Here is a 6683-nt window from a genome sequence, read left to right as displayed (position 1 = left end):
AGATCGAGCCTGCAGGTGACTTGGGACGACGTTGCGAGAAATTTTATTTTCGCTCCATCGCGAGGCCTTGGGTGCTGTCTACACTTTCACGGTGCTACAAACAGCTCGTTGGATTCTGTATGACCGTGAACGTTGTAAAGCTCGTTTGGCCTCGATGCCGTGTCGTGCAGGGGATCGGTAACTTTTCAGGAGCTAATACTGAGGTCAACAAAAAGGAATACAAAGGATGCATTGAACTCTAGTCGCCCCCAGGATGAGGAAGGACAGGGAGATGTACCGCCTCCTCCTCCTCCTCCTCCTGCCTTCCGTCGTAGTTTGGCTGTGCGCGCAGCAACCAAAGCATAACGGAAGGCAAAAGCACGTGATGGAGGGCGGACCTTCGATAGACACGCCCTGCCGTTCTAATCCTGTCAGTGGCTATAGTAAACTTTTAATTTTTGAATGTGATATGCGTCTACATGCTGTTATGATTCTCGGGAATAGTAGTTTTCTTTAAAGTGGTTGTCAGAAAGTCTAGAATTTTCAAAAAAACGTTCTTCTTGGGATCTCAACGCAAGCAAGTATATGACGGGCCTAGGAATAAAAAGTAGAAATTCCCAAATTCATGAGTAGAGGCCGTATGTTTAAGCACTAAAAAAGCCACTTTTAGGCGCCTATAAAAGGCACCAAAAGCTTCGTAATAGGCATTTATAGGCACAATCAGTTTTTACTCACAAGGTGCTTTTGAAAACATTTAGGGCCTCTGCCCCATTCAAAGAATTACAGAATAAAGTTGTACATTAGGAATTACAATTTAATTTGTCCAAGATTAAAAAAAAAAGTCGACTCAAGCCCACACCGGTACTAACTTGTCCCATGCTGTACATAGTCCAACTAAAAACAATGGGAAAAATTATGAAAACAATAGGAAACAAGCACCGTCTCAAGATTCTTGGGTTCAAGAAGAGGATTCTTGGCCTCCTGTCGCATAGAACCAGTTTGTACGATGAAAAAGAGCGTTCCATGTCAACTGATGTGAGGGGGGCGTACTTGTACTTAGGAATATTCAATGGTTCCACACCCTCCGGTACCCTGGAGTGTTCCCCGGTAAGAACCTTCGAGACTTCTTTGAGTACAGAAAACCCACTATTTTTGCTCAAGACGGACGGAAGCTTTAAACGAACTTTTACGGCAGCGGGGCCTGCAAGGACGGCCTCGACTACAGTTCTTGAGCCTTCGAAATGAGCCCGATGTTCCGAGCCAGAGTTTCGCCAGCACTTTCGAGGATCTTGATTGTGTCCGCCAGAAACGTGAAATTGGAGCACAAATACGCCAGGTCACCTTCGATAGTTTCCTCGCGCAGGACATCTTGAGCCTTTTTGACAGAGACACTATCGTCTACTGGAAACCCGTTAATGACCATCTTCACACCTGCAAAGTTAGTACTGTAATACCCTACAGCTTTAAGCAACGTTCCCCATCGCGTCACGATGGGTTCTGGTGGAAGAGGCACCCCTGGTAGCTGTTCCCTAAAGGCAAAAACACCAGACTGTGACTTAAGGAACACCGCCTTCACAGCAGCAACGAGATCGTTTACATGCTTCAAGCGTTTTCTTAGCTCTTCGCAAATGCGGCGAATGCTGTGGTCAAGGCAGGTGACGTGCAACATCCGCGGGTAGAAAGCCTTCAGGAGGAGAGCAGCTTTGTGCATATAAGCGGCCGCATCCGTGTGAAGTAGAAACACCCTGCTGTCTTCCACTCCAGTTGACAAAGTGCGCAACGGTCTCCCCATTTGTTCTCTCTAGCGTCTTGGAGCACACAAGAAGGCGTTGTTCTCTCGTCTGCTACAAGCTTCCCAACTACGAGGTGCGCGACAAAGCGTCCAGTCGCATCTGTCGTTTCGTCTATGGAGAGCCAAATGCACGAGTCCCCAAGTTCACCTCTGATTTTCTTCATTGTTTCCTCGTACATGGGCCGCAGGTAGTTCTTGCGCAGAGTTGACTCCGACGGTACGGTATGGCTGGAGTATTTTTGTAAGATTTTTTTTGAAAACTGATTTTCTACTTTCGCCTAAGGAATATTAGCGGCCACTAAGGTTTCGAACAAGTCTGCGTAGAATGCGTTATTCTTTCCATCTGTCAAGGTTTCCCTCAAAAATGACTGCCTAGACGTTGAGGGCGCGTTGCGTTATACGTTGGCTTGATTTCCTGCTGTTTTCCTCGTGTTGTGCCGGGTGGCACATCTTTTCGCATGGAAACTGTGAAAAAACAACATCGCGATATGTTGAAAAGTGCAGTGCGCCCGAGCGGGGAAGGCTTTAAGCAATATCTTCCGAATACCTCTAAATATACCGACACTGAAATTATATAAGAGTTTTACAATGGCGAAAGAGCCTACTCATTGTGCAAGCTTGTTCAGGTTTGAGTTTAGGATCAGAGCGCACAGCTGCCACACGCTCCGCTGCCAAAGCTTACTCTTGCGAGACAATCTGTCGCTTAGGTAACAGGGCACAGGGCTGTTGGGTGAACTACGACTCATGCCCTTGTGTGTTCTTTGTGGGGGGCATCGTGAGACACTGCACGCCATTCAACTCTCTAGAGTTGATTTGCCGATTATGTCGCGCAAGATAAGGGGTATTTCAGTTGCTTCGTCCCCAGTGTGAGTTTCACCTGTACACGCACAACCAAAGCATGACGGGAGGCAGCAAGCACGTACTGGAGATCAGTAACCTAATAGAAAGACACTGTGCGTTTTGTCTTGTTACTGAGTATAGTTAATTTATCCATTAAAATTTCAATTAGCGTGAAGAAGTTTGTGTGACTCCTTTTCGTGGTCCCTCTCCGGGACGTCACGGAGAAAATGTTTTCCTGAGTCATCTTGCGAACGGTCCGGTAATGGCTGATGGTAACTTCGAATACTCTTCCTGCTTGGTCTTTGAATACCGTACGTACAGCTACATTCGTACGATCCTAATCTCACGGGAACAAGGTCGCTTTTCTCACTGTGACGTCACCACGGACAAGACGCAGCAACCAATCAGCACGCTGCAACTACAGCAACGCTCGTGCTCGTTCTCGGGGCTAATAGATTTCAAAAAACAGTGTGCTCGACTGGTATCCGTTGAATAAAAAATTACTCGAAGTGTTTTTGGAGGGCCATGCATGTATGTGCCTGTCTCGGCCGCAGGGGGAGGGTGACAGTTTTGTAGAGGCTTGTGAACTTTGCGCAGGAAATTCTTCACTAACCCATAGACGAGTAAACCTTTCATTAAATGACTACATCTACATCACCTCTTTAATAAAGATGCGTTTTTTTTTTGTCCATATTATACGAGCGAATGGCGTTTTAGCGATTAGAAAATATTTGAGTGGACGAAAGTTTTTGCGAATGCCATTTTGTAGAATAGGCTGGGTTTCGGAGGTGACGAGCTGGGCTTTAAATCTGGCGCGGTTACCCCTCTCTGTCGACCAGGGAAACGAAGCTCCATTCGCCACAGCGTCATTCTATGAGACGTCGTGGTTTCGTTTTCATTCGCTAAATCGTCGTTCGTTCAAATTTCGGTTTTTATCCGTAACAAGCTACCTAAGGGTATCACCTGCTTTCCGCGCGGTTGACAGAAGACCATATCCCCGTCGGTCGAGTAGCAAAGGGAATGCTGGGTCTATTGACGGATCAGCAAGCCCTTTGGGACCTTCTTTTTTGGCATTGTTGAGAAACTTCAGGCAGCGCAAGCGAAGAGCAGTAAACCACAGGCCACCAGACACAATAACGTGAGAGACCAACGCGCACGCGAAAGGAGCCAACCGCGGCTTCCTATTTCCTTCACGTCACACGGAGACTGGCACGCACGCACACCCGCACACACATCCACACAAACACACGCGCTCGCTCACCAAAACAAAAAAAAAAAAAAAACAATTTTTGGTGGGCATTACGCTCCGTTTCGCGATCTTCCAATGAACCGCAGCGAATAGAACGAGCCCATCCCAGCCAATCCAGTACTACTCCAGTTAGGTGGAGTGACACGCCGAGACTCCAGGTCACTCTCCCAGCGCTGGACTGGCTGGGACGCTCCCAGCATCCACTAAGCTCCATTTAGGGGGTAAACGGAGTACAGCAGCATCCAGATCCAGACTTCCATCCTCTAGGCAGCTCCCTTGTTCCACACTGTCCAGGCATGTTAACACAACAAACCCGCTCCTCTCGGTTAAGGCGAGTGGGTGATGAAAGCAAAGGCAAGAAATAGAAAGAAGGACGATTCGTGGGGAAGTGCGGGAAGGGCCTTCTAATAGAAGGAAGGCGTCGTTTGCGCCCTGGCTTACAGGCGCGAAGAAAAAAACAGCGATGCTTGTGGTGGATCTCGGAGATTGCAGCAGCCTGTTGACATGCGTCGCAGCAAAATGATAAATAGTTCGGTTGAAATTGAAACTAAGCAGAACAAGTCATTTTAAAATACCGAAGCAAAAAAAGTAAAAAGAGAAATAGGCATTTATAGGCGGGAAACGGTAATTTAGGCTCAAACGCAGGAATAGGCATTTATAGGCACTATAAAACCACTTTTAAAACGCTTCTTAACTCATGATTCGGGCTCATATATAGAAATGGCACGATAGGGACCAAAGGAACAAAATAGACATTTGCCTAAAGATCCGGCTTCTATTCGTGACTAATATTAATTTACGCTGTATTATGTCCGTCTACGCATGTTGCGGGGAAAATTACGATTTTTGCGATATTTAGACTGATATATATATATATATATATATATATATATATATATATATATATATATATATATATATATATATATATATATATATATATATATATATATATATATAGTTTCGCTGAGAACTCTTGAGAGATGGCGCAAGCTGCGAATGTCCCCGAATGTTGGAGATGTTTGCTCCCATGCGCGTTACATGGCGGCAATATACGGTACTCTTTTCCGGTCTTCGGGCCACCTTCCTGTTTTTTACGAGAAACACGCACGAAACAAAAAGAAAACAAAAAAAGAAGAGGCACGAGGTTGGTGATTTTGCCAGGACTCCAAGAACAATGGATGTGTCTTTCTCGCTTCTTGGCTTTTTATTTCTTGTTTTATTTTTTTGTGCGTGTCTGCGCTGTAACTTCCAATCTCTGCGCGGTCTTTAAAAAAGGAAGAAAGAAAGAAAGAAAAATAACGAGCGATAAAAAGAAAGGATATAGTAAAGTCCTGGAAACTAGTTGGACGTTGGCTTTTTCCAGGCATACGCAGCTGATTCATTTTTTTTTATTTTTTTTTCGCGACCTTTTTTTTATTTATTTGCATAACGTCTTTTGTACACGCGAGCCAGAGTTTTCCCTTTTTCGAGTTTCCCAGTCTAGCTGGGATAGATGTCCGGTAGTGCTGCGATAAAGCAGCTCTATGCATGCCTCTTATGTTGCAGAAAAAGAAAATGCTGAACCAGTGCGCAGTTGCATCAGGTGCCCGCTGCCACTGTAGCTGTTAGGAGCCACGCAGCCTGTAACGCGCTAAGGGTAACGCCGTTACTTGGAAAGCGTCACGCAGTACCCACATCATTCCCGTCCGAGAAATGAACATTCTACGTTCTCAGGGAAGCAATAAAATCTTAAGATAAATGTCTTTTTTTATTTAAGTGGCTCGAAATATTACACTTATATGAACCATTGATAGGAAACAGCGCGAGTGCTCCGCTTCGCCTTACGGTGGTCTGCAGATCACATTACTAGATGCATCAAAGTCCATTCCTCGTGAATATCAGCAGGTAACCCTGCCGGAGAAGCGCAGCCAAGCGCAGGGCGTTAGGGTCACGTGATTCTTTCGCAGCTCTGGATTGGCTGCGGGTAGAGCACTGCACGGGCCCGGGCCAGCCCGAAAGCCCGAGCCCGGCACGGCCGGCGGGCCGGGCTCGGTGCCGGGTAGCACGTATTTTCTCGAGACCGGATCGGGCTCGGGACTGAACAAAATATTTTTCGGGCCGTGGTTGGGCAGTCGTGAGCCACAAATTCGAGATTTCTGCTAACAAAAAGTGTGCTCACTGATCTTTCAGGTTCAATGAAAAGAAACAAGCGAAACGCAAAAACACTACGGCGCCGCTCAAAAAAATATATATATATAAAAAGACATTTTGCATTTGGAAAGCTTTCACGTGAATAAAAAGAAACGTATGGATTCCTCCAGCATAGTGGGAAAGTGGGGTCGAGAAAACGAGGGCACTCCAGTCGCAGAGTACAACATAAATGTACTTTTCCCCTGCTTTAAAAAAAAAAAAAAAAAAAAAAAAAAACGCATGCTTGATTTTGCACTTTGTGCGGGGGCTTTACTATGCCACCGAAAATAAGCTAACTACCGTTGATAATTTTATGCTTATACAGCCTTTTGAATATGCGCTAGCGTGATTGTGGTTGTTTCTTCACAAAACCATGTTGAGAGGAAAGCTATCTATGAAACGAAATGAACAACGAAAAGTACAAAATCTCCAAGAAATGCATGCATAAAATATTGCCCACTTTTTTTTCTCTCTCGAAAGCACTTATGAAAGACATATTTCAGCTCATATTCTCGAAAATGTATTGTCTAAGTCGGGATATTTATCGTCTCAAAAAAAAGAAAAAAAACTCGGTCCGAGTTTTAGAAAAATTTAAATCAAACATGCTCGCTTTATGCTTAGACAGTTTTTGGGTTAAAGCCTACAAACTTT

The 6683-nt window shown here is 45.2% G+C and overlaps 1 pseudogene; it reads right to left on the bottom strand.

Moving 5' to 3' along the window:
- Positions 1–873: 873 nt before the first annotated feature.
- On the bottom strand, positions 874–1771 carry LOC120840831 (annotated as a pseudogene).
- Positions 1772–6683: the final 4912 nt, after the last annotated feature.

Source organism: Ixodes scapularis, unplaced genomic scaffold (assembly GCF_016920785.2).
Source record: "Ixodes scapularis isolate PalLabHiFi unplaced genomic scaffold, ASM1692078v2 PGA_scaffold8__174_contigs__length_109621045, whole genome shotgun sequence".
Lineage (NCBI taxonomy): Eukaryota > Metazoa > Arthropoda > Arachnida > Ixodida > Ixodidae > Ixodes > Ixodes scapularis.
Note: the sequence above shows the minus strand (reverse complement) of the source record. Positions and strands in the feature narration are given on the sequence as shown.